The sequence below is a fragment of the Ambystoma mexicanum genome, chromosome 7p (assembly GCF_040938575.1).
Source record: "Ambystoma mexicanum isolate Mex_15411 chromosome 7p, UKY_AmexF1_1, whole genome shotgun sequence".
NCBI lineage: Eukaryota > Metazoa > Chordata > Amphibia > Caudata > Ambystomatidae > Ambystoma > Ambystoma mexicanum.
In genome coordinates, this window is record NC_090939.1 from 82,099,801 (window position 1) to 82,127,729 (window position 27,929).

General features: G+C 48.1%; 1 protein-coding gene and 1 long non-coding RNA gene across 7 annotated transcripts in view; one reads left to right on the top strand and one right to left on the bottom strand.

Moving 5' to 3' along the window:
• Nucleotides 1–27,929, bottom strand: part of STXBP5L (syntaxin binding protein 5L) — a 3,950,894-nt gene that overhangs the window by 574,177 nt on the left and 3,348,788 nt on the right. The gene's annotated exons all lie outside the window — the stretch shown is intronic.
• Nucleotides 505–27,929, top strand: part of LOC138525716 (uncharacterized) — a 152,736-nt gene continuing 125,311 nt past the window's right edge. The window contains exon 1 of the long non-coding RNA XR_011283417.1: nucleotides 505–564. This is a non-coding gene — a long non-coding RNA (uncharacterized lncRNA). The remainder of the gene's footprint in view (nucleotides 565–27,929) is intronic.

Consider the following 27,929-nt stretch of genomic DNA (forward strand, 5'->3'; position numbering starts at 1 on the left):
TAGGAATAATCCTTTTAACAACAAAAAATATCACGTCTTGGCTTTTTACTTAGCAAAAAGTCCATCTCCTTCACATAGGAATGCTTATTTGCGTTTTAGATTTAACCTATGGCTGATTTATGATGTATTGGCGAGACGAAGAATAGTCGACAAGACTGAAAATATATGCCGATTTTGTAAAATTGCTAACCAATTAGAAACTTTACATTTAATCACTGAATGTCCAATGCTTATTGAGAAACGTTACGTTTACTTTGGAAAAGTATTTTAAACATTTCATAATTGTCTATCCAGAAGCACTTTGGCATGACATCTTTTGCACCAACGGAACTTCTGTTAGAATTGCAACAAGAAGGTTTTTAGAAGCGCTAGAGTTAAATAATGTCACTGAGACAGGATGATCTTGTACATTGACTGACTATTCTACTCTTATTCACACGCCTTTAAACTTCTCACAACAGTTAATAACTTGAGAGTAAATGTTTTCTTTTTTGTGTTTTTTAGTTTATCTTAATATCATTGATGAAGTCATTCACTCAAGTGATTCGAACAATCTGTAAAAAGGTATATGCTATTTTAATATTAATTAAGAACGATTGATGTGTTGCCTTGTCCTGTATTGTTGATTGTTTTGCTACACGTATTATACTTGATGTTTTAATTTTATATATGTGTAAATTGAAAGGTTGATTTTATTCAGCCAAATCAATAAAAAATAAAAAAATCTTATGAAAATGATAACACTTTCTTAATTCTATTTCAAAGACACAGCAAACACACCGTTTCTTGTCTGAGAATTGTGTGGGCCTTTCGTTAAGTGTTTGCCCTTACAGCAACCTGGTTTCAAACCCTCTTATCTTTCCCCTGCTCATTTTCCTTCTACAGACTGCATTCCCCTGTAGGGGAAACAAAATGCCATGACAAGTCCTGGTGCTTGGACTACCACAATGGTGATTTGAAGCATTATAATGTCTTCATAACATTTAAATACTACAATTCAGGTAATGTGTTTGTGACCATTATCAGTGCCTTCCTCACTTGGTGTCCCAATGTCTCTCTACAAAATCTTGTTAATATATTTGTCCTTCCATCTCATTAAGTAATTTAAGGGACCCAATCCTGGCACACTCAGCTCATGTACAAAGCTTCTTGTTGAAGTTCTTCTCTCTATACAAATATATACAAAATAAAATAATGGCAGTCACACTCGCTGTCCTATTCCTTGCTGATGTTGGACTGCCTGTGATGCAGCAAGCCCCTACTCCATGCTCTGCCGTATTTTCCAAAGAGGAGGGAGATCCTTTTATTCTTTGTCTCGGCATCTGGATGTTGACAGTGCTCTTCACTGCCTGCCAACTTCCTGCCCCAACTCGGAACATCGTTTTTTATTATGTGTTTCTTTTCTTGATCATGTTGGCCCAGCAACGTATTACGAATCCCAGTGTTTTACGCTGGGTGTTGAGGACAGTGTATAGAGTCAGAGCATGAAGGAAGATAGGAGGGCGAGCATGAGGAGAGGAAAAATTGAGGTGGCCGAGAAGTAGAAGGAGCAGGGACTAAAGGAGAAGAGAGGTTCAAGATGGAGCAGGAGGAGGGAAAGATCTTGGATGAAAGGACAAGTCGGAAGGGGGATGAGAGAAGAGCACTAATAGGAATGGAGGAGTTTGGAATAAAGCAGTTGGATCAGAGAGTAAAAGTAACAGTGGATGGGGCGTGGCCTGGAGCGCAACGGATGAGACTGCTCCACTGATGTCCTCCGTTGGGGTCCGCGGCTTCAACTAAACTTCAGCCGGTTCCCGCTATGCTGTTGCGGTCTTCGGAGGGGGAGCCTGCAGTAGAATATCTCTGGCACCCATTGCTGCAGTTACGGAGCTAAACGCGGCGGATTGCTCGAGAACGCGGCACGGGAACTTGGTGATGATGTTCCCCGCTGTGTTTTAACATGGCAGCCGCGACCGAGGCTCCTCCCTGCCGCGGCCCGATGGCGCTTCCCTGTGGGGCATGACCTGGTGCGGGGGTGCGGCCCGTCTCTGGGGCGCAGTGTTGCTCCATACATAGTGCTTCCTGTTCCCCCCCTGCACCCACTGCCTCCGCGTATTGCGTGCCTGGAGGCCGCCTGGACCTGCGGCTGCCCTGGACCTCGGCGTCCTCCTACCTCGGCGCCGGGAGCTGCGACAGACTTTCCTCCCCCCCCGCCTGGGCCTGTCGGCGCGGGGGATTCTGGCGGCTGCGGCTACCCTACCTTCCTCCGGGAGACTCGGCGCATGCTCCGGACTCCTGTGGAGCCGCGGCCCGGCACCCAGCGCCCTGGGCCGGTGGAGGAGGCGTCCCGCCTGCAGCCATAGGGAGCCTCCTGGAAGAGGGCTCCCTACCCAGCCTCTACTACGCGGCCCGGCTCCCTGAGGGCGGGGCGTGCCCCCCGAGGAGTGAGGCGTGCATCTTGCTCTCTGGCCCGGTGCCTGTGATGGCCCTGTCGCCCGCCCCCCCCTTGCGCGGGGCCGCTTCTGCTCCCCACAGCTTCACCACAGCTACACCTGCCACCGGCCTCTTCCTGATGGGCTTGCTACTGGAGACCTGCCGCCACCTTGGGACTCACCGGATCGCTCACCCCCCCCCTTGCTGGCTGTGGCCCTAGGCACCCCTGCTTTGGGTCACTCAGGCCCTGACCCTCAAGCGATTGCCCCCCAGCGGTGGGCTTGGTGCCCCCGTGGCACCTGGGGCGCTCCGGCCCACCATCATCACTTGCCAACGGCACAGAGCCGCCTCTATTGTCCTGGATCCTGGTTGTGGTGAGGGGGCCACGTGTCTTCTTTTCCTACCTAGTTTGGCTTCTCATCACAGCATTTACCGCTTCGTGCAGGTACAACCACAACCTCCTGGGGCGCCCCAGCCCACTCCACCCCCGGCCACCATCATCCCTGGCTCCGGTGGCCCCTGGCACGGAGTACAACTCCCCCACGCTGGGCCAACTTTTGGGAGCCACCGCTTCTCCCCCATAACCATGTCCAAAGCACTGAAGGCATCAAGGTCCACCGACATTACCACCATGCTGCTGGCCCCGGAGAAGGGGAAGAAAACCGACCCCCAAAACTAACTCCCCAGAAGACCTCCCATGAGAAGGGCACGCTCGCCACCAAAGAGGATCTTCAGGCCTTCATGTCGGATATTAAAGCGGAATTTCGGAGCTGCATGACAGAACTCACAGCCAAGCTGGAACAAACAGAACAACGAGTTGACAACATTGAACACCGAATAGTGGAGGTTGAGGAACTGGCAGTGGATCACTTTAACTCGCTCACAGAGATGCAACGCACCATCCAAACATTAATGGATAGAACCGAAATCCTTGAATTCAAGCAAGAGGATATGGAAAACCGCTCCCGCCGCAATAATCTATGCTTTCGAGGGGTGCCTTCATCAATCTTGGATAAGGAACTCCCTGAATACATAAGCACTCTTCTTCAATCTCTATTGCCGGACTTGGATGAAACGCAAGTCCTACTTGACCGCACCCACAGGATGCGCCCCCGACGAGGAGCCAAAGCAGACACCCCTCCAGACATCATTAAAAGAGTCCACTTTTTCACCACCAGGGAGGCCATCTCCGCAATTGCCCGCTCAAAGGACGAACTCTCCTTCCAGGGATCCCCAATCCAAATCTTTCAGGATCTATCCCCGCTAACCCTTCAAAAGCCCAGAATGCTCCGTCCCCTCACCCTCCATCTCCGAGACCAGCAAATTCGTTACCGATGGCTGTTTCCCACGGCGCTACAATTTTCATATAAAGGTACCCTTCGCACCATCAGCCATCTCGACGACGCAGCATCCATTCTGCGGGAGCACGAGGCCTTCACTCCTGCCCCGGGCGGATCCTGCCCTGGCGTCGGACTCCCCTGGGCCGGGACGGACCCCCTGGTCCCAGGTGCAGAGAGTCCACAAACCCAGATGACAGCTTGGGTCCCCCCTGAGGATCGCATAGCACTGGAACCATCAACACCTTTTCAAACCCGCCACAGACCCCATGCAGCCTATACCCTCCTCCAAGGTGGATGTCATTGTATTACCCTTGGAGAAAACCTCGACCATGTTGCCCAGGTTCCCCGTTGACGCCTCGTAGCTATGGCTAACCTAGCGCCCTCCCAGGCCTCCCCTGCAGAGGTCGACCTCGGAAGGCCAGCCTCTGCACCTAAAGCTGAAACTCACTACCCTAAATGTCAGGGGCCTGAACTCCCCCCCGAAGAGGAAATATATCTTACACAGGCTGCAAAATGACGGAACCTCAATCGCTTTCCTACAGGAAACACACCTAATTCCAGCAGACTTCCCCCGCCTGCGAAGCAGCTCTTCCCCACGTAATTCTTAGCATCCAACGGTACAAAAAAGGGAGGCACCGCCATTCTCTTCGCTGCAGGCCCTCAGATCCTCGACGTACTGTGATGCCAAGAGGGTTGCTTCATGGTAGTCAAATGCATCATTATGGACCAACTCTACACCCTCGTCTCAGCTTACGCCCCGAATGAGCTCCAAAAAGGGTTCTACCAAGACCTGGAGGAGACCCTCCTCCCGTTCACTGTGGGACAACTCGTCATCAGGGGTGATTTTAACGGAGCCCCGGACCCCCTCAAAGACAGATCTCACTCCCCCACCTCCAGAATCGACCTGGTGCTGGCCTCTCCCCAGATCCTGACCTTCACGGACGATGTCATGATTGGCCCCCGGATACTCTCGGACCATGCCCCAGTATCGCTCTCCCTCCGAGCCCATGACCCGGACCCCCCCTCCTCGCCGCCAATGGAGTCTGTATGACCCGATCCTGGGAGACATGTTGGTGAGAGATGCGATCGCCAGGACAATTAAAAACTTCTCCAGCTAATACCTGGGACGCCATGAAAGTCGTCCTCAGAGGGGAACTGATTGCCCAAGGTGCCGCATTTCATAAACAGAAGAAGGCGACACGAGAGGCCCTGCAGGCCGAAGTCTGCGCAGCCGAAGCTACCCAAAAGCGGAAGGGATGGTCCCCGAAATCTTACAAAGCCTTACAGATGGTGAGGAAGAGGCTTGAGGCTCACTACGCCGACACCACCGCAAACCTGCTCGCTAGAACCAAACAATGGTACTATGTCCACAATAATAAAGCCAACAAGCTGCTGGTCAGTAAGATGGCGAGGGAGAAGACCCGGAGAACCATCCTAGGGCTCGCGACCCGCAGGGGATGGTCCACTATGCGGACCCACAGAAAATACGGCTAGCAGTGGCCCACCAATCTGAAATCATGACGGCGTTTCCGAAGGACCTAGACGAGCAGCGCGCCTATATCCAAAAGGCAGCCCTCCCGCACCTGTCCCCGGAGGTTGGACAAGAGCTTGAAACCCCCATCACAGACGAGGAGGTGGAAGAAGCTATAAAAAGCCTGAAGCCCAGGGCCCCGGGCCCGGACGGATTCACCACGCGCTTCTACAAACTCTTCCGCCCCCAACTGGTGGCGCCCCTGACCTGCCCTTTCAACTCATTTGCGGCTACCGGGTCGGTCACTCCATCCATGCAGGAATTTATCACAGTCCTCATCCTTAAGCCTGGAAAGGACCCCCAAGAAAACAGCTCGTACAGACCCATCTCCCTACTAAACTTGGATGCCAATATTTACTCCAAGATCCTGGCTAACCGCCTCGCTCCAGTCCTGCCGGGCATCATAGACCCGGACCAAACGGGCTTTATTAATCATCGCTCGACAAAAGACAACATCCGCAGGGCACTGGACCTTATAGAGGTGGCCACGCAGAAGTCCCAACAGCTAGCCTTACTTGCCCTGGATGCGACCAAAGCTTTCGACAAGGTGGACTGGCCGTACCTGACCCTCACCCTTGAGGCCTTCAGCTTTGGCCCAACCTTCAGGAAAATGATTTTAGCGAACTACCAAGCCCCCAAAACCCAGCTTAGAATTAACGGCCGCCTGTCGGACTTTATCCCTCTTACCTGCGGAACGATACAGGGATGTCCACTGTCCCCCCTACTTTTCGCTCTGGCTATGGAACCATTGGCCCAACGAGTTCGAGCTAACCCGCAGATCAGCGGCCCAAAGATAGGCACCACACAGCACAAGATTGCCCTCTACGCGGACGATGTTCTGCTGACCACCACAAACATTCAAACCTCCCTGAGAGCGGCCCTGGCGGAGATCCAGAGCTTCGGAGAGGTAGCTGGATTCGCCATCAACTTTTGAAAATCAATAGCCCTCAGAGTGGGACTGAGCCCAGACGAGAGGGACGCCCTGGAGAAGCAAAGCCCGTTCCAATTGAGCACTCAAGCAATCCCATACCTGGGGGTCCAGATCCCTGCGCACCCAGCGAAAGTTTACCGAGCGAACTTCCCCCCACTCTTTGAGGAATTGGAAAGAGACCTTGTTCGCTGGCGATCCGAGGAAATCTCCCTGTTGGGCCGCATAACAACATGCAAGATGAACCTTTTCCCCTGCTTTCTGTACGCCTGCGCCTCCCTCCCTGTCTCAATCCCTCTTCCCCCTATACAGAAGCTCCAAAGGAAAATGATCGACTTCATATGGAAAGGCAGGAAAGCGAGGATTCCTTGGAAAACAATGATGACCAGCGCAAAACTGGGAGGGCTGGGAGTTCCAGATCTTTGCAAATACGACATAGCAGCACAGCTGGCCCACCTACAAGCGTGGGGCCTGGCCTTGGGCCGCCCAAAGTGGGTGGATATCGAACAATCCTGCCTTCCCCTTCCTCTTTGTTTCCTTCCGTTTCTCCCTAATGCTTTACGCCAGAACTGGCTAGAGGTGCTGAGGTCCACGAAACAATCGATAAAGGCATGGGAGTGGGCCCGCATGGAGGAGTCCCAAGTGACCTGAGCGCGCTCTCCCTAATTTTTCACAACCCAGCCTTCTCCCCAGGAGCTCACCGACCGAACTTCAGAATCGCAGGTGCCCTTGAATCGCTGGGGCAACTCTTTGCAGGGGACTCCCCCCTCACCTTTGAACAATGCAAAACCACTTTCTGGCTAGCCGAGACGGACAGATTTGCCTATGCCCAACTGAGACACTGGTGCTCCAATCCCCAGACTCGAACGGCGGCACTCCAACCTCTAACCCCCCAGAGCTCACAGCGACACACCTGCTGGCCCAGGGAAAGATCTCAGCCCTCTATAAACTACTACAAGATGACCCCTTCCACATTAAACCCTCTTATATGTCCCAATGGGAGGCGGATCTGGGTCATGCTATAGAAGACCATACTTGGGGGACATCTGGACTAGGACGCGCACGGCATCCCGCTGCATTACCAACCGGGAATGCGCCCATAAACTGCTCTTGCGATGGTATTACCCCCCTTGCGCCTCCACCACTTGCATCAAGCCCTGGACCCTCACTGCTGGCGTCTCTGCGGCCACCCAGGATCCTACTTCCACATGTGGTGGACTTGTCCTAAGGTAAGGGAGTTTTGGACCCAGTGTCTTCCTACTATAAAAGACATCATCCAAGTGACTATCCCGCTGACTCCAGAACAGGTCCTCCTGGGGATCCCGCTACCAGACGCTTACCCGAGATCGGGGAGGGGGGCCACGCTGATAACTCAATTCTTGTTGGCTGCCAAAATTACGGTGGCCCGCACCTGGAAAACTGCAGAAGGCCCCCTAATGCCCCTATGGTGGATTAAACTCTGGGACATACTAATAGCTGAGAAGGTCACGGCAGCCAAGGCGGGCCGACTCCACCGATTCACCGACACGTGGGCCCCGGTCCTAGACTATGACCAGAACTATCCAGCACTAACCTTTAAGCTACGCTTGATTGCGAGAGCGCTCCACTACATGGGGGACACCTCGCCGCCTTGTCAAACAGAATGAGGCCCGGAGATTATGGCCTCCGGGGGCGCCCAGGGTGGGGGGGTTGGGGAGATTTTGTGTTTCAAATGCTGTCTGCTACAGATGCAATGCTATTATATATGTTCCTATGCGCTGTTAATAGATAAACACATTTTTTAAAAAAGTAACAGTGGATGACGCAAGAAATAAATGCTTGTGCAGAGGAACAAATTACTCACCTCTCATTAATATTTATACTGATGGATGTTCCTCACATGGATTTCCCAAGTATGATATTCTACCCCCAGCACCGCTGATGTTCCGAAGTTGATGGTTCCCGCATGGGCATTGAATTTAGTGTTGACATTCCTTATCAGTGCTTATTTTAAGCACTTGCATTTGTGTTCTCTTAGATTGCTCACCCTTACAGTGATTTTCCTGGTTGCAATCACTTCCGCGAAATGCATGAATGTGCTCAGGTGTTATCGATTAGACCTCCTTATTTGAATTTCAACAAACAGAGGGTGACATTGAGAGTGAGACCTTCCTTCTCCCCAAAGGTGATGTCAGACTTCCATTTCTCGCAAAAGATCCATCTTGCAGTGTCTCAGCTACTACGTCGTTTGGATGAGGATTATGCTGGTGCCTGTGCTAGCAGGGCTGTGACCAAACAGACCCTGTCAAGGTGGATCATTCTCTGCATCTCAAAACGCTATGAACTGGCTGGGTTAAAGATGTGACTGACGGTCTAAAGGCTCATTTTATCAGAGGTCTGGCTGTCACCTCTGCCCTATGGAGAGGGGCCCCTGTCCTGTAAATTTGCTAAGTGGCTACATGGGTTTATCTGTACACGTTTGCCAAACATTAGTGCTTAGACTTTTGGGACAGGACCCCTGTTTCAGCAGGTTGGTCCTCCAGAGTTTTCTGGTTTAGGTGGTGTTCTATTGCTCTCCTCTCTCCTCCAGATCCACGTACTTCTATGGGAGTCTATCATAGATGAGGAATCCATGGGAGGAAGGAATTCATTATTAGAACAAAATGACTTACCTGCTGGTAATGTTCTTTCTTGTGGATGTTCCTCTCACAGACTCCTCAAAACCCTTGAAACCTGTCCCACTTGGCGGATAGGTAGGGCACTTTCTTATGTTCTGAGGGAGCACTTATGGGCGTCGGCCATAGCTAACTAAAATACACTGGGGAGAGAAATTCTCCAACCCCATAAGTATAAACTGTGGTGTAGCCCAGGGAGCTAGTTTTTCTCTGCTCCTTTTTAATCTCTACCTTCGCTGCCTCTGCACCATTCTCAACAACCTAGGTGTACTATTCACCAACTTTGCTGACGACACTCAGCTTATTATAGAGCTGAGTGGAAGCTACAGCATAGACAGCACCAAAATAGCCACCATCTATAGTATAATCGAGGCTTGGATAAAATCTAACTGGCTCTGCCTGAACAGCAGTAAGACGGAGCTCATGATCTTTGGCTCCTCCTAAGCCTGAGCAAAATTGAGCTCAGACGACACCCAATTTAACATAAAGAATCGTAGCATCCCCACTGCGGGCAAAGTGAAGACCCTGGGAATCTACTTGGAATCCTCCCTCGGAGCTAATGCCCACACAGCATACCTAAAACAAACTGTAGCTACTATCATAGACTATTCAGGCACATAAGACCCTTCCTAAAGGAAGAAAATAGCACAACCATCGCTAGAGCCATCATCCTCTCAAGACTGGACTATGGCATCGCTCTGCTATTGGGAACAAGCAAAGGCTGCATTGACCAGTGCCAGATCATTCAGAATGATGCGGTGAGAGCTATAAAAAAGAAATCCCGACAAAATCACATCACAGAAGATCGCAAAGCCTTGCACTGGCTGGCAGTAGATGACTGCATTACATTTAAAGCGGCTACAATTGTCCACCAGTGCCTCTACGGCTCCGTCCCTAACTACCTAAAGGATCAAATATCTTTGTATGAACCAGGACGATCACTGAGATCAAAAAACCAAGGTCTAGTTAAGATAATCCAGACAAAGAAAGCAAATGGAATGGAACGCTCTTTCCCTGTCCAAGCATCCCTAAAATGGAATAGCCTGCCTACCATGCTCAGACTAGAAACCAACATTCAGATTTTTTAAAAGAAATAGAAAATATTGCTCTTTAAATAAAGCAACCCAACTTCTTAACTAGACTTCTTGTTCCCTGTCCTGTCTTACTCGTAGTTCTCAGTCTTTATGTCTGCACCCTGATGCCTGCGGGCTTTCGGCGCGTACCAAAAATAAATACAAATACAAATAAATACAAAGCTGCGCCGAAGAAAGGTTTTCAAAGAATAGCTGCGCTGGGGATAGAATATCATAGATGCGGAATCAGTGGGGTTAGGGGAAACCATAAGAAAGAGGAAAATGAAAGAATTAAGAGAATGAGAGTGGAGGAGACTGGAGAGGAGGTTGTGGAGAAAGAAAATGAGGAGCATGGGATACAAGAGGAAAGAGAGTGTACGAGGGAGTGAACAGAGGGAAGGGGTTAAACACAAAGGGGAGGAGGGAGAGAAATAAGGATCTGGAAACCAAGCTGGGGTAAGAAGAGGGCTTGATCGGTGTATAGCATTGAGGAAGGAGGAAAAGATAGAACCTTTGAAGACAGGGGGGGAAGAGCAAGGGAAGCCAGTAGAAGGAATTGGTGCCAACGCCAAGAGGCTCCCAAACAGTAGTGTGCCTACCACTCCAGTGCTGGCAGAGAATGCAGCCGAGTCTGCCAACAACAGCCCAGGGTCAGTGCCTTGCCATCCCAGGTCATAGCAACATCTGGTACAACATCCTGCAACCTTGCAATTTTGGCCTATAATCCCGGTATCCCTTCAGCCCTAACTAGTAAAGCAAAACATCCTGAAGAGAGCAACAAAGGAACAACCACTCAGCCTAGCCAAGATAGAAGTTAAAACCCCAAAGACTGTAAGTGTCTTATTTGACAACCAGATGTCAAAGCCAATGAGTAGAGAGGGATGGATTTACAAACTATGGTCCTAAAGCAAGCTGGAATCTATCTCCTTTGTTGTTTCTTTGACTATCCTACACCCTTAGTTTCAGCTTGGTCTAAACCCTTGACAAATTTGTTTTGGAAAATAAACCCCTTTGAACGCTACCTTTTGTGTATTGAGTTGTCCGTTAATCACACGGCCATGAAATTAGTACGCTGATGAAAAAGAAAAGAACAATCTCCCTCTGACCTTGATCGGCTATCCCTTCTTCACTTTTCCTATGACTCCCTCCTTCTGTCCGCCAAAAAACAATACTTTTCGTAACTTACTGTATCACTATCTCAGCAACCCCATTGTCTTTTTCAACTCCTTAATAACATCCTTTACCCACGTCCTCTTGATCCATTGTTCCCTTCCCCACTATCTGTATCTGACCTAGCAGATTATTTCACTACTAAGGTCACTACTCTTAACTCCACCATTTCAACCACTCCCAAAACCCCTTCTTTCTTCTCAGCCCTCATCCTTCCCCATTCCTCATCCCTCCAACTTTCTACCTTCTCTCCCCCACTGATTCCGACACCTCACACCTTTTCTCCTGTGCCCACCCTACTGTCTCTCCTACTGACCCCATTCCCTCCACCCTCATTTTCTTCCTTACCATTCTTATCAATGCCTCTCTCTGCTCCTTTCTCCATCTGCACTCTCTCCTCCCAAAACTCCAGTCCTGTTTTCGCCCTGCACACTCAATCAAAACAGCTCTTCTGCATGTTTCTAAATCACTCCTCTCCATATGCCATAATAAACTCTCTTCAATATTGATTATTCTGGACCTTCTTGGATGCCTTTGACACCATCCCACCCTTCTTACTGCACTCTACTTTCTTGGTATCTCACATTCAGTTCTTGGTTTGAGTCCTACGTTTCTGTGGTTCAATGTGATAATGTCCCCTGGGAAAATAGTCACCAGGTAGGTGTAACGCTCACCTGATTCTCGCAGAGGCGCCGGTCTTGACTGGGCGACTACCGTATCTTCAAAGGTGATGTGTAGCACCCGGTTGGCTCTTTGGGCTGGACCTCTGTGCACTGTATGCCTGACGTGTAGAGTAAGATGTCTGCAGATAGAAAATATGGGGTTAATGAACTGGGGTTATTGGGGTGTCCCTATCTCTTTCCTCTTCTCCTCTCCTGTAGACCCCCAAAGGTTAACGCTCTCACCTTAGGTAAGTGAATGCCGAGCTCTCCATCTGCCTTGGGGCAGGGTGCTGTAACCAGTTTCTTCACTGGATAGGTAGCGCAGGCCTCTTGACTTCAGAGGACTGCTGTCCGTTGTTTACTGCACGAACGGTAAGTTTCGAGTCATTCAAATGTCTTTAAAGTCTTTAGTAATGATGTCTCTTGTTTTGCAGGGTTCCGGCGATGGCGGATGACGGGCTGAAGTGAGTTGAAGATGGAGCCCGTGTGATGAATAGAAGCGCCTGGAAGCACGTAAGTAAGCGCTTGTTGCCTGCTTCACTATGCGCTCTAACTGTCTTTTTATTTTGCAGGTACGAGTTCGGAGCGGCTGCAGGGTGCCGGAATACCCACTGGATTAGATGTGGAAAGGAGTAATGGCACGTGAGTATTAAAGTTCCCCAATGTCTTTAAACGCACCTTGTTTTGTCTTTCAGATGCGGGATGCAGCGCCGAAGGCCTCCGGAGCTTGCGAAGAGTTGGTAAACCTTTGTCTTTCAGATTCCGGAATGCAGTGTGAAGACCTCCGGAGTGCCCGAAGAGTAGGTAAGCCTTTGCCTTTCAGATGCCGGAATGCTAACCTGTTCTTTCTTGTCTTTATAGGTGTTGCTGAAGACTGGATTCAGGATGGTAAGCCTTTGCCTTTCAGATGCCGGAATGCTAACCTGTTCTTTCTTGTCTTTATAGGTGTTGCTGAAGACTGGATTCAGGATGGTAAGCCTTTTTCCTTAGGCCCAGGACCGGATGCAGAAGACACGATGAGCGTTCTGCTGCAGAGGTTGCAGAATAACGCAAAGCAAGATTCATCCACCGGGTGTGGTTTAAATAGCCTCCTGTAGTGCTTAGGTGTCTCCTTCCGCAGCCACGCCTAAGTAAGAAAAGAGTTCCTGGTAAGAAAAGAGTTCCTGCCTTCCAGAAGAGTTCCAGTGTTCTGAATCTAGGGAGTGGCTCCAGCCCCACCCAACAGGAAAAGTAGTTCCAAACAGAAGAGGATCAGAGGCTCAACTGGCAGGCAAGTAAGCAGCATGGTCTGCTGAAGGTAAGTCCACCCAAGCATTATGAGCCCGGCGCTTCCAGCGCTGGGACTGGGCATATTTATGAGCCTGGTGCCACTGGCGCCAGGACTGGGTCCAAAAGGTCCCAATTGGGACTGGTTGGCACTCGGAACCTGAGTTATGGATCTGCTTCCAAGGGAGTTGGGAAAACCCTGACCTTTTGGAAGCAGAGACCATGACAGTACCCCCCCTCAAGGCCCCTCCCAAACCGGGCTTCTCCGGGGGTTTTGGCTTGTCAGGAAATGTTCGGTGAAATCTTTTGATTAGGCGAGGAGCGTGGACATATTCAGCAGGTTCCCAGGATCTCTCTTGGGGGCCGTAGCCTTTCCAGTCAATTAGGTAGAATAGTTTAGATTTGGAGATCTTGGAGTCCAGAATGCTTTTGACTTCAAACTCGAGTTCTCCATCCACTAGGATAGGTTTTGGAGATTTGGTTAGTTGGGTTTGAGGTTGCACGGGTTTTAATAGAGAGACGTGGAAGACCGGATGTATCTTCATGTGCGGGGGCAAGTCCAACTTGACCGCTACTGGGTTTACTATGGTAGTGATGGAATAGGGACCAAGGTATCTTGGGTTGAATGTGGTTGGCCCTTTTAGAGATAGATATTTGGTGGATAACCAGACTTGATCCCCTACTTGATAGTGAGGGGCTTCCTTCCGATGTTGATCTGCTCCTTTCTTGTATTGTTCTTTAGCCCTTTGAAGGTGAGAAACAGCTTCCTTAAAGGCTTGGGTGATTGTAGAATGCAGGTAGTCTACTGCTGGTGTTTCAAGATCTTGGAGGGAATCCAACTCCGAGGTTCGAGGGTGACTGCCGTACAAAAGAAAAAACGGGGTTTTCCCAGTTCCCGAATGGACAGAGTTATTGTAGGCATACTCGGCTATCCAAAGGATATCTTTCCAAGTTTTTTCAGTTTGTTGCAGCATGCAGCGTAAATACTGTTCCAGAGTTTGATTGGTCCTCTCGGTTTGTCCGTCGGTCTGAGGGTGGTGACTGGTCAATAGTCTCACATCAATTTGAGCCGACCGACAGCAACTTCGCCAAAAATGAGAAATAAATTGACTACCTCGATCCGAAATTAGAACCGAAGGAAAACCGCGCAGTCGGACGATGTTTTCGAGAAATTCTCAGGCCAGAATTGCTGCTGTTGGCAAGCCTTTGAGCGGAATGAAATGCGCCATCTTGGAGAATAAGTCCACGATTACTAGAATCGTATTGTATCCGGAGCATGGAGGTAGATCGGTGATGAAGTCCATAGAAAGCGTATGCCAAGGGCGAGGTGGGATGTCAATAGGGCGTAAGAGGCCTGCTGGTCTTTCCTTTTGACTCTTGTTTTGGGCGCATACTCCACAGGACATTATAAAGTCTCTGATATCTTTTTTCCAAGACGGCCACCAGAAGTAGCGCTTGATCTTTTCTGAGGTCTTGGCTATACCGGGATGACCTTCCATTAAAGAGTCGTGATAACAAGAGATTACTTTTTTCTGTAAATCTGTGCTGGGTAGGTATAATCGTTCTTGGAAATACAATAAGTTGTCCTTTACTGCAAAGTCCTTTCCCTGCAGATGCCAATTCTGTATGTCTGCTGGAGTTACAAGTTGCCTGGCTTTATCCTTAACTTCCTCTATGGATTCTGTGGCGATTACACCCAGAATTCTTTGTTCGGGAATGATTGGTACAGGTTTAGGGTTGACCAAGTGTTCTTCCACTCCCATCCGAGAAAGGGCATCGGCTTTACCGTTCTTTGTACCAGGTCGATAGGTAATTATGAAGTCAAACTCGGCAAAGAATAATGCCCAACGGAGTTGTCTAGAGGATTGGGCTTTTGCGGTCTTCAAATATTGCAGGTTTCGGTGATCCGTAATCACAGTAACGGTGTGTTGGGCCCCCAGCAGATAATGCCGCCAAGCCTTAAAGGCAGACTTGATAGCCAGAAGTTCCTTGTCAGTAATCGTGTAATTGATTTCAGGAGGCGAGAATTTGCGGGACCAAAATGCCACGGGATGCAACTGATTGGTTACCGGGTCCTTTTGTGATAGAACTGCCCCCATGGCAAGGCTTGAAGCATCAGTTTCCACGATGTAGGGGAGTTCGGGGCGAGGGTGTTTTAAGATTGGTGCAGAGATAAATTTAGTCTTCAAATCCTGGAAAGCTTGTTCCGCCTCGGTAGACCATTCAAAACGTTTGTTTTTCTTTAACAAGGCAGTGATGGGCTGGACTATTCGAGAGAATTCGGGGATAAACCTGCGTTAAAAGTTAGCGAAGCCTAACATGCTTTGCACACCTTTTACGGAGGATGGTGATGGCCATTTGAGAACTACATCGACCTTCTTTGAATCCATACGCACTCCGCCAGGTGATAATATGAATCCCAAGAATTCAACTTCAGTCACGTTGAAAACACATTTTTCCAACTTAGCGAAAAGTTTGTGTTGACGCAATCTTTCGAGGACCATTTTCACGTGTTTCCGATGTTCAGATTCCAATGAAGAATAAACGAGGATGTCGTCAATGTAAACAACAACACATACATCTATGAGCTCTCTGAGGACATTGTTCATAAAATATTGAAAGGCGGCCGGGGCATTGCAAAGTCCGAAGGGCATGACCTGATATTCAAATAGCCCATACTTGGTGCGGAAGGCCGTCTTCCATTCATCGCCCTCTTTTACTCGCACCAAGTGGTAAGCTCCTCTAAGATCCAGCTTTGTATATATGCATGCTTTTCTGACTTGGTCCAGGAGTTCAGGGATCAAAGGTAACGGATATCTATTCTTAACGGTGATCTGGTTCAGGGAGCGATAATCGATACAAGTTCTAAGGTCTCCTTCCTTTTTTGGAACGAAGAACAAAGCTGAAGAAGCAGGGGACTTGGAAGGACGAATAAACCCATTTGCCAGGTATTGATCCAGGTATTGTCGAAGGTGAAGGTTCTCAGGCTCGGTGAGGGCATAAATTCTACTACAAGGAGGAGTAGATCCAGGTATCAGGTCTATCTGGCAGTCATAAGACCTATGAGGAGGTAGAGAGTTAGCCTGATCCTTCCGTAAAACATCTTGGTATTCTAGGTATTCGGGAGGTAACTGGGGAGTCTCTGAAGAAATTGCGGCCAGTGCAACACCAGGTGGAGGGTGACAAGTAGAGACACATTCTGGAAACTGGACCGTTCTTGCTCGCCAATCGATCAGAGGATTGTGTTTCTCTAACCAAGGTATTCCTAGAATAATCTGAAACTGAGGGGCCTTGATCACATCGAACACGATCTTCTCATGGTGTCCATCTTGACTTACTAGCGTCACCTCTTGAGTGGTATGCGTTACTGGCCCGGAGGCTATCTCCGTACCATCCACCGTAGTAATGACGTCCTTTACAGCCTTGGGACAAAGAGTTAGATTCATCCTCAAAACCATTTCATGATCCACATAATTGCCGATGGCACCGCTGTCGACATAAGCTTCAATTGCATGTAATCGATCCGGATTATCAGGGCTAATGAGGACCATAGGTATCACGAAATGCGAGGTCACGGAACTGGTTTTCACGCTCGGCAAGAGGACCTCTATTCTTGTCGGGCGAGGTCGTTTCCCTGCTCAGAGTTTGTAACTTTGGTAACTGCAGCTCCTACTGCCTTCTTGGCAGGTTTCACCGGACAGTCTCGAAGAAAGTGCCCTGAGTTTCCGCAATATAGGCATAATTGCAACTGTTTCCTCCTTTCCCGCTCCCTTTGTGTTAGAGGACCTTTCAGACCCCCTATTTGCATGGGTTCCCCTAAGTCTACTCCTTTGGAAGGAGTTGGCGGTTTGGAAAATACTCGAGCATCAAACTTGGAACGATCGGCCTTCCTGTTCTGCAGCCTGTGATCTATTTGAACGACCAAGTCTATATAATCCGAACAGTCTTGTGGGGGATTCACTACTTGGGCTAAAACGTCTTTGAGCTCTCCACGTAGACCTCTATAAAACAGCGTAATCCTTTTGTCCTCAGGCCATTGAGTTTCCACTATTAGTCTATTGAAAGATGCAATATAAGCCAAAAGGTCTTGATTACCCTGCCGCAACGAAAGAAGCTCATTGTCCAAGGCCTGCCCCTGTGAATGTCTTGCGAACAGTTTTTCCATACTAAGCTGAAAGGCTTGAAAATCATGGAGAACCGGATCATCTTGATTAACTAGAGGGATCGACCAGTCTGCCGCATTGCCACTAAGGTACGAAAGTACAAAAGCTACTTTTGCTTGATCAGTTGGAAAGGCTGCTGGCCGGCATAAGAAGTGCAACCGGCACTGATTGATAAATACTGCAAACCTCTTTGGGTCACCAGAAAATCGTTCGGGCGGAGCCAGAGGTACATTCCCAGGTAGGTTGATCTGCACTGGATTCATAGAGGATGTTGAAGGAAGATTTGCCCCTGATGCGGGTAACGGGGTCTGTCCGGCTTGTGACTGTAGCACTTGTCTAGCAAGATTGTCTGTTCTCTCCTTGGAAATAATTAGTTCCCTTCTTAGAGCATTCGTTTCCTGACGAGCTGCATGCACTTCTGCCCTTAGTTCCCCAAGTAACCGGGCTAGGGGGTCAGTATCCGAGGTTTCCATAGCGCCTGGGCGAGAGTTTTGCGGTAGGCTTTGCGTTCTGTAACGCTCACCTGATTCTCGCAGAGGCGCCGGTCTTGACTGGGCGACTACCGTATCTTCAAAGGTGATGTGTAGCACCCGGTTGGCTCTTTGGGCTGGACCTCTGTGCACTGTATGCCTGACGTGTAGAGTAAGATGTCTGCAGATAGAAAATATGGGGTTAATGAACTGGGGTTATTGGGGTGTCCCTATCTCTTTCCTCTTCTCCTCACCTGTAGACCCCCAAAGGTTAACGCTCTCACCTTAGGTAAGTGAATGCCGAGCTCTCCATCTGCCTCGGGGCAGGGTGCTGTAACCAGTTTCTTCACTGGATAGGTAGCGCAGGCCTCTTGACTTCAGAGGACTGCTGTCCGTTGTTTACTGCACGAACGGTAAGTTTCGAGTCATTCAAATGTCTTTAAAGTCTTTAGTAATGATGTCTCTTGTTTTGCAGGGTTCCGGCGATGGCGGATGACGGGCTGAAGTGAGTTGAAGATGGAGCCTGTGTGATGAATAGAAGCGCCTGGAAGCACGTAAGTAAGCGCTTGTTGCCTGCTTCACTATGCGCTCTAACTGTCTTTTTATTTTGCAGGTACGAGTTCGGAGCGGCTGCAGGGTGCCGGAATACCCACTGGATTAGATGTGGAAAGGAGTAATGGCACGTGAGTATTAAAGTTCCCCAATGTCTTTAAACGCACCTTGTTTTGTCTTTCAGATGCGGGATGCAGCGCCGAAGGCCTCCGGAGCGTGCGAAGAGTTGGTAAACTTTTGTCTTTCAGATTCCGGAATGCAGTGTGAAGACCTCCGGAGTGCACGAAGAGTAGGTAAGCCTTTGCCTTTCAGATGCCGGAATGCTAACCTGTTCTTTCTTGTCTTTATAGGTGTTGCTGAAGACTGGATTCAGGATGGTAAGCCTTTGCCTTTCAGATGCCGGAATGCTAACCTGTTCTTTCTTGTCTTTATAGGTGTTGCTGAAGACTGGATTCAGGATGGTAAGGGTGTGGTTTAAATAGCCTCCTGTAGTGCTTAGGTGTCTCCTTCCGCAGCCACGCCTAAGTAAGAAAAGAGTTCCTGGTAAGAAAAGAGTTCCTGCCTTCCAGAAGAGTTCCAGTGTTCTGAATCTAGGGAGTGGCTCCAGCCCCACCCAACAGGAAAAGTAGTTCCAAACAGAAGAGGATCAGAGGCTCAACTGGCAGGCAAGTAAGCAGCATGGTCTGCTGAAGGTAAGTCCACCCAAGCATTATGAGCCCGGCGCTTCCAGCGCTGGGACTGGGCATATTTATGAGCCTGGTGCCACTGGCGCCAGGACTGGGTCCAAAAGGTCCCAATTGGGACTGGTTGGCACTCGGAACCTGAGTTATGGATCTGCTTCCAAGGGAGTTGGGAAAACCCTGACCTTTTGGAAGCAGAGACCATGACAGTAGGGGACTTTTTCCCTATACCCCATATTGTAGGATGGGTACAATTTTCTATACTAACTTAAGTCCTACAATATTTCGGTAAAGTGCATTATTTTTGTGGGAGTGCACATTTGGGGAAATGTCGCCCCCGGGCGACCTTTTCCCAGGCAACATTATCACTGTATATCCATTCTGGTCGTTTGTACTGCGTGTCTTGGGCTGGCCGTCTTTCTTCCCCCCACTGTCTATATGGAGTTCCCCAAGGATCTGTCCTCGGTCCCCCTCATGTTTTCACTTCATACCATTCCTCTTTCCTCCCTCATTTCTTGTTTTAACTCATCCTGTCACTTCTACACGATGATTCCAAAACCTTTCCTCCTTTTCTGAGTTTTCTGAAGCTCTTGTAAGGAAGGCATGGTATCAATAGTAAGACAGACACAAGTGACCACAGAACTACAGATGGGAGGAAGCTACGAGTTTTCCAGTGTTGAGTCAAATTAATCCGCAGGCTCCACTCTTGGTTGTGTCCTTCCGTCAATTCCTTTAAGTTTCAGCTTTGCGACCATACTCCCCACGGAACCCAAAGACTTTGGTTTCCCGGAAGCTGCTTGGTGGGTCATGGTAATAATGCTGCTGGATCGCTAGTCGGCATCGTTTATGGTCGGAACTACGACAATATCTAATTGTCTTCAAACCTCTGACTTTCAAAGTAAAAGGCCTATTACCGCTAAATAGAAAATATTGTGGGGTAGTGGTCATGAAAAAGAAAGAAGTGTTCACAAAATTATATGTCAGGATTGATGAGGCACAACAAGGCTGAAACATGTGTATGGGGCTGCTGTTGGTACTCTTGTTCAGAAGGGAATTGCCATAGCATTTCGGTGCTGGACGGCCCTTCTGGGTGGGACAAAGACTGATATGCAAATGGATATTCATCCTTTGTGAAAGGTACAGTGAGCTAAAAGCAATGGCTGCGATTTCTCAATGTGGGAAAAAACTAAGAACAGGTTATCATACCATGTTCTTTCTAGAGAGGGGCACCTGTTTCCTTCTTTGTATTGTGTAAGGAACTTGGGGTTTTTCATCCTAAGCTACCTGGGGGAACCTAGACGTGGACCCCTTGCTCACCGTACTCAGAGAGGCACAGCTCCAACTCACCGATGAGGCCCAACAAGGCTGAAACACGTATCTGGGGTTGCTGTTGGTACTCTTGTTCAAAGGAGGTTTGCCTGGCATTTCGGTGCTGGAATGCCCTCCTGGGCGGGACAATGACAGATATGCAAATGGGTATTCCCACCTTTGTGAAAGGTACAGTGAGCCAAAAGCGATGGCTGAGGATCCTCAAAGTGGGAAAAAACACAGAACAGGTTATCATGCCACGTTCTTTCTAGAGAGGGGCGCCTGCTACCTTTTTTGTAATATGTCAGGATGTTCAGGCCATTGGTCTCCCTTACCCACGTTTTCAGCAAGGGACAAGGCGGTTCACTCGAGCAAAGCACACACTCTGGCTTCTTCAGCACAAGGATAAAGTTCAGTTACCAGCATCAATGCCTTCTGTACCCAAGTATCTTTACTTCAAAGTTGCTTGATTCAGAGGGCCTGATGTACCAAAATAAAATACAAAGTTTCTTTCCTCTAATTCATACTACATTCTTGTGATTCACCCCAGATCCCCCTCTTCCTCCCTCACATCCCCCTTTTCACAATGTTCAAAGAATGTCATTTCGCTGGTGAATCACAGTTCACCCCGGATCCCCATCAGCCGGGCTCAGATCCTTCCCCTTACACAATTAGTCTCCCTGAGCCGGGCTTAGACCAATTTCAGTTTGCATTAAACTATCGAAGACTTTCTAATGTGCACAGGGTTTAGCTTGACCCGTTGCAGGACCACGTCAAGCTCCAATTTCCCTTTACACAGTTTCCAACCCACAGGATACCTAACAGAGACCTTCGAATGAGCATGCACGTGCCACCGGCCCTCTCTGTCATCGGTATCTTTCTTGGCTTTGAAATGTTCAGTCACTCCTCTGGTTTTCAATCATATTCATGTCACTCGTTACATACTTTTCACACACAGTTTTCTTTAGATTTCTTCATACAATGTTGCCGCTTGCAACCTTGGTTCTAACACAGGCTGGTCTGGTATCAGTCTCTCTGACTTCCCGGCTGTTCTATCTTTACTGGTGCTGCATTGTTGTAGGAGCCAAGGATAGTACCACGGTAGCAATCGTTCCTCCCCACCTTGGTTATGGATGCAGGAAAGCCCCGGTTACCTCCGACACACAATGCTGGTTTGTTCAGCTTTAGTACCTAGTCTTAGATTTCTTATTTTCCAAGGTGCACAAAAGTAACGGTTTGAAAAGGCAAAGGGCCCTTCCCTCCTTGCAACCCTCTATGGTCTCACTCTCTTTCTCCTTGCATTAAACTGCCATCTTGGAACGGCTGCTTCCTCGTGTGCTTTGCCTTGCTCAGAGTGTGCTTTCGTGCTCCGCCTTTTATCCACGTGGGGAAGTGTGATGGAAGTCAGGTGTGTGTAATGATCAGTCATTGTCTGACCTTGCCTGACCATTGTATTGGGACATGTTAGGTATAAGGCTCTGGTGTTAGTCTGTTTTTGCTCATGGAGAGCTCTGAGAAAGTGTTAGTGTCAGGAAAGGGGCGGGGGGTTGCGTTCCTAAGTATCCTACCTGATAGGATGGGGAGAAGTGTTACAGGGAAGGTGATAGTGCGTCTTACCATCCAGTGTCCCACTCCTCGAAGTCCCCTCATCCAGGTGATCCGCCAGCACTGGTCCACCCCCAGGAACTGGATCCATAAGCGTTGGCTGTGTCCTGGCCACCTGCATGACAGATCCCTGTGGACTATCGGGTGAGACACCTTCTGGTTTCTCACATACCCTTCCCCTATGCAAGGTGGATATGACTGGTCTTTGTCCAGGTTCTTCATTAGTGAGACCTGGAAAAGAGCCTGGATGAGATATATCCAAGTACTCTTGCATATTCCACTGATTTGAGGCAAGGTGGTTTTATTGGTCCCTCGAAAATAACCAACAAACGGGTCTCTATGGGTTCACTCTGTTTTTCTGGGTTCTTTATATCTTGTGGGAGGTTCATGGGATTCCGTCTGTTCCCAGTCCCATATTGGAGAGTTTTGAGAATAGTAATTAGAGTGCCAGCAGTCCTGGGGTGAAAACTCTCTATAGGGAAGTGGGGGTTCCTGTAAAAGAGTGGAAAATGTTGGGTAATCCCGACCCACAATGACTTCCTCAGGGAGCCCAGGAATGATGGCTGAAGATATTAAACATGACTCTCCTCTGATGTTAATCTATATAGGTATTTTGTGGTATATTTCATTGTTCCCATGTACACAGGTAACTAACTAGGGTAGCGTTAACGAGGTCTGTTGTTGTGACCAAGTCAGCTCTTATGGCGGTTTGCTTGCTACCTGAGTCAATTAACGCCTTCACTTGCTTACCATTCACCAAAGCCTTTTCATATGTGAAGTCAGCAGAAGACTGACAAACCTATTCTGAAGGTTTCTGACAGTGCCTGGACAACTGCCTAATTTCTCTATGTGAAACGCAGATAGGGGGGTGGTGGTCTGCTTCCTTTAGTTTCCTCTCTTTACTTTCTTCTCTACTTTTAGGGTCGGATCTTTTGGCTTCTATTCTTTCCTTCAGTATCCATTGCTTGATTTTATATGACCCTCCTTATTTTTCTATTCGTTGAGGCTGGGGTCAGTTTGTAATCTGTCCATTCCTCACCTCGATATACCGAGTGGAAGTGTTTGGCTGCATCTGAGTGGTTTTGTGCAGTTTCAATGGCCACGGCTAGGGTAGGTCGATTTAATTGTAATACAGCCGTTTGCAGAAAAGGGGGTAAGGAATTGGTGAACTGTTCTAACATCATAATTTCCATTATTTCTTCCAGGGATTTGTCATTGATCCAAACGGCGACAGTATTTTTGACACGTTCACCCATTTCATATGGGCTTCTCCAGGGTTTAATCTAATGGCCCTGAATTTTTGCCGATAGAAATTACAAGTTTGACCCACTCTCTTCAATAGCCCTTCTTTTATGGATACAAAGGTGGCTCCCTGGGCAAGATTGAGTAGTTGGTAGGCTGCCTATAGTTCACCTTTCTACAGGGGCCCCATATAACATCTTTTTAGGTTTTCTTCCCATCCCAACTGTTCGGCTAATCATTTGAAATTCAGGAAGAAGTTCCCTAGATCTTAGCCTTCTAGGTATGGTTGAAGTATCCCCTGTGGTAGGAGGGGTTTGGCTTGCAACTCAACCAATTTCGTCAAGTTTTCTTGAAGTCTAGCTTCGGCCTGCATTTGATGTGCCGCCAACTGGGCTATGACCGCTCCTAGGTCGGCCATTTCTTCCGGTGTGGTAAGGGTTCCTTCAGGTGTTTTTTTCTGAAATGGAAAAAAACAGGTGTCGATTCCTTCAGATAAAGTTTCAAAGTCGTCTGATCTTTCTGAGTCTGATTCCGCCGAAGGGAATGATTTAGGGAGGTTGGTCTCTAACCCTGATGGCCCACAAGTGATGGTAATTGGTTACCAAAGAAAAAAGGTCCGGCAGCAGGGGGATTTAGGGCACTAGGTATAAGGAAGGTAAAGGCTGGTTGGATTTTAAATATTATTCAATCCCACTGTTGGATATCATAATGTGAGAGTGAGAGGGTATCTAATAGTACTTGCGTTTAAAAAAAATAGTTCTTGTTGACCAGTTGGAATATGTAGTTGAGAATGGGTACATGATCAGAGACAAGGAGTTCAACGATTCTATTTTACCTCCTGATGGTATGACATTTATCAGCATGGATTCTCAATTTTTTATCAATTGAATCACATCCCACCCCTGACACCACAAGTTTGGAAAGCATGGTATCAACAGTAAGACAGACACAAGTGATCACAGTTCAAGGTTGTTTATTGAACTTCAACAATGGTGTGATAAATGCCTATCTAACCCTAAATCTGCAGATGGGAGCGAGCTACGGCCATCAAAAAATAATAATGCAGTCCTACTGGAGTCTCGTCAAAGTAAAAAGCCCTATACTAAAAAAGAGCTATTGCCAATCCTTACTGCTAAATACAAAATAGAGAGGGGTAGTGTTCATGAAGAAGAAATTGTTCACAAAATGATATAGCAGGATGTTCAGGCCGTTGACCTCCCTTCACCACGTTTTCAGCACTGGACAAGGCGGTTCACTCGAGCAAAGCACACACTCTGGCTTCTTCAGCACAAGGATACCTTTCCGTTACCAGCATCCGGGCCTTCTGTACCCAAGTCTCTTTACTTCAAAGTCTCCTGATTCAGAGGGTCTGATGTACCATAATAAGACCACGTTCCTTTGCTCTTATTCATACTCATTTCTTGTGATTCACCCTGGATCCCACTCAGCCGGGCTCAGATCCATTTTCTATCACAATCATTACTGTGGATCCCCCTCTTCCGGGCTCAGATCCTACTTTTCACAATGTTCAGAGAATATTCTTTCTCGGTTGAATCACGGTTCACCCCGGATCCCCCTCAGCCGGGCTCAGATCCTTCCTCTTAGAAAATCTGTATCCCTCAAATGGGCTCAGACCAATTTCAGTTTGCATGAAACTATCTAAGAATTTTGAATGTGCACAGATTTTGGCTTCACCTGTTGTAGGACCACTTCGATCTCCAATTTCCCTTTGCACAGTTGCCAACCTGTTGGATACCTAACAGAGACCTTCGGATGAGCACCCACGTGGCACCGGACCTCTCTGTCATTGGTATCTTTCTTGGCTTCCAAAAGTTCAGTCACTCCTCTGGTTTTCAATTATATTCATGTCGCTCGTTACATACTTTTCACACAGAGTTTTCTTTTGATTACTTCATACAATGTTGCCGCTTGCAACCTTGGTTCTAACCCAGGCTGCTGTGGTATCAGTCTCTCTGACTCACCGGCTGTGCTGTCTTTACTGGTGTTGCTTTGTTGTAAGAGCCAAGGACAGTACAACAGCGGCAATCGTTCGTCCCCGTCTTGGTTATCGACGCAGGAGAGCCCCAGGTACCTCCGACACGCAATGCAGGTTTGTTCAGCTTTAGTCCCCAGCCTTAGGTTTCTTATTTTCGAACAGGAGCCACTACGGACTACCCGAACAGAACAGCGCACAGGGCCCAACAGGAGCCACTGTCCTACCAAGACAGCCACCCACCACCATGAACCAGGACCCCACAGGGGGCTACAGACTGTATACAATAGCCTTGATAAAGACCCACGGGTCAAAACACGTGTTGGCTGACAACCAGGGGACAAATTGCCCCAAACGTACTAGAGGCATACCAACGGAATGTAGAATAACCCATCACTAGCACAAATAAAAGCGAAAATATCGCAATAACCACAGTGTTAGAATCTTTTCTTGGAACCACCAAAGCAAGATAGCCAGGACGACACTCTCTCTTTCTTCTTATTTTCCAAGGTTCACGAAAGTAACGGTTTGAAAAGGTCAAGGGGACATCGCTCCTTGAAACCCTCTCTGGTCTCGCCGTCTTTCTCCTTTTATTAAACTGCCATCTTGGAACTGCTGCTTCCTTGTGTACTTTGCCTTGCTCAGAGTGTGCTTTCGTGCTCCGCCTTTTATCTGTGTGGGGAAGTGTGATGGAAGTCAGGTGTGTGTAATGATCAGTAATTGCCTGACCTTACCTGACCATTGTTTTGGGACATGTTAGGTATACAGCTCTGTGGTTAGTCCGTTTTTGCTCACGTTGAGCTGTCTGTGAGAAAGTGTTTGTGTCAGGAAGGGGGGTGAGGGTGTTGCGTTCCTACGTATCCTACCTGGTAGCATGGGGAAAATGTGTTACAGGGAGTGGGATACCGCATCTCACCATCCGGTGTCCCACTCCCCGAAGACCCCTCATTCCAGGTGATCCTCCCGCACTGGTCCACCCCAGGAACTGGATCCAAAAGCGATGGCCGTGCCCTGGCCACCTGGATGACATATCTCGGGGACTAGTGGGCGAGACACCTTCTGGTTTCTCCCACTTTTCATACTCGTGTCTCTGCCTGTCTTTCTGCCATCCAATCTTGGATGTCCTCACACTTTCTCCATCTTAACGCTTCTAAAGCAAAAGTCCTCTTCTTTCCCCCATCCTCCTCTTTGCCAACCCTCTTCCTTTCTGTCCTTTCCTTTCTCAAAGCTTCCCTTTTCTCCCTCGGCTTGGAACCTCAGTGTACCCTTTGACTCTTCGCTCTCTTTTTTCTTTGCATATATATCTTACTGCAGGCAACTGTCGCTTTCTTCTCTTGAACCTTCGTCAAGCTTGTTCTTTTCTTTCTGTCCACGTTTCTAAACTTCTTATATATGCCCTAATCTTTTCTAGAATTGACTATTGTTCTGCTCTCTTAATTGGTCTTCCTGTGTTCCTGTTTCATTCCTCTTCGATTTATTTGCAACTTTGCCATTCATCTTCTCTTCCGTCTTCCTCTTCTGGCCTCAATTACTTCCTCATTGTCATCTGCTTCTATTCTACCCTTTGAATATCAGCTTTTGTTTCATTTTCTATCTATTGTCTTTAAATGCATTCACATCCTTGCTCCCTCTTATCTTTCTTTCCTAATCTCCTTTTAACACCCCTCTTGCTCTCTCCACTCACAATCCACTTTGTCTTGTTATCCCCAAACCTCCATGTGCCTCCTCCCGCTTCCGTTCTTTCTCTATTAGGCCCCCTTTCACTGGAATTCTTTGCCACTTGTTATCTGCTTTTCTACTACCTACCATATATTTTGGACTCATCTTAAACGCCATCTTCAGTCCGCTCTGTCTTATTCCTAGCCTTGTACCTGCATTTTCTGTTACTCCGCCAATACTCTAAATTGTTTGTACCGTTGCATTATATGTTCAGCCCTCTGGCAAAATCGCTATACAAATATCAATAAATACAAATACAATGCACACACCACCCATCACATGCATGCACACATGTATACATACACACAGGTTTCTCTAAACATACCTGCATCATCCACTTTAGGAAACCACACACTGACAGCTCACCAGGAGGTGGTCTTCAGGCAGAAAGGAGGGAGATGTGTCAACCAACACCTCTCCCTGATTTCTGGCTCCTGTGTGTACACGGGGATCAGGATTCTACTACCACTTAGAGCCCTATATCACAGGGATGCACAGGAGAGCCCTCTATTAAAAATGGGCATGTAGTGCCTCATCCAGCATTCACAATGAGCAATGAAGCAATGAGCAAGGCTGCAGAAGCAAAACGCCTGTGCCGTGCATGTACCAATGGACATGCGTGTGCTGGGATACTGAATGTAAAGATGAAACCATGTTTCTCTCTCAAACCGCTCAGAAGCGCTCCCTCAGATGCTCGCTGCAGCTAATGTAGTGTGCAGCTTTCACTGGGCTCACCTCTTCTGGCCCCTACATAATTATGGTGGGGAACCACCCTGTCACTCATTATGGAGAATCCACCCCTGGAGCATGTCGTTTATCGCTGTCATGTGCAATAGGATCTAAGTTGTCTATAGGATATGTAGGTACCTGACAGATAAGGGAGTCAGAGGTAGCAGGGGAAGGCGGTACACTACAGGTTATGTTCCAACTTGAATACATTGAAATTCCTTAATAGGATATTCTCGGGACCTCTCTAGTGTAGATCATAAGGCATGATATTTGTTGCTGCAAAGAACAAATTACTTACCTCTGGTAAAAAAAGAAATGTGATCGATGTTCGTTGCACATATTCCTCATCTTCGATATTTATTCTTACTGCTTTAGCAGGTATCTTAAACCTTTTCCACAGCAGGGTACACTGTGCAACACTGTCATCGA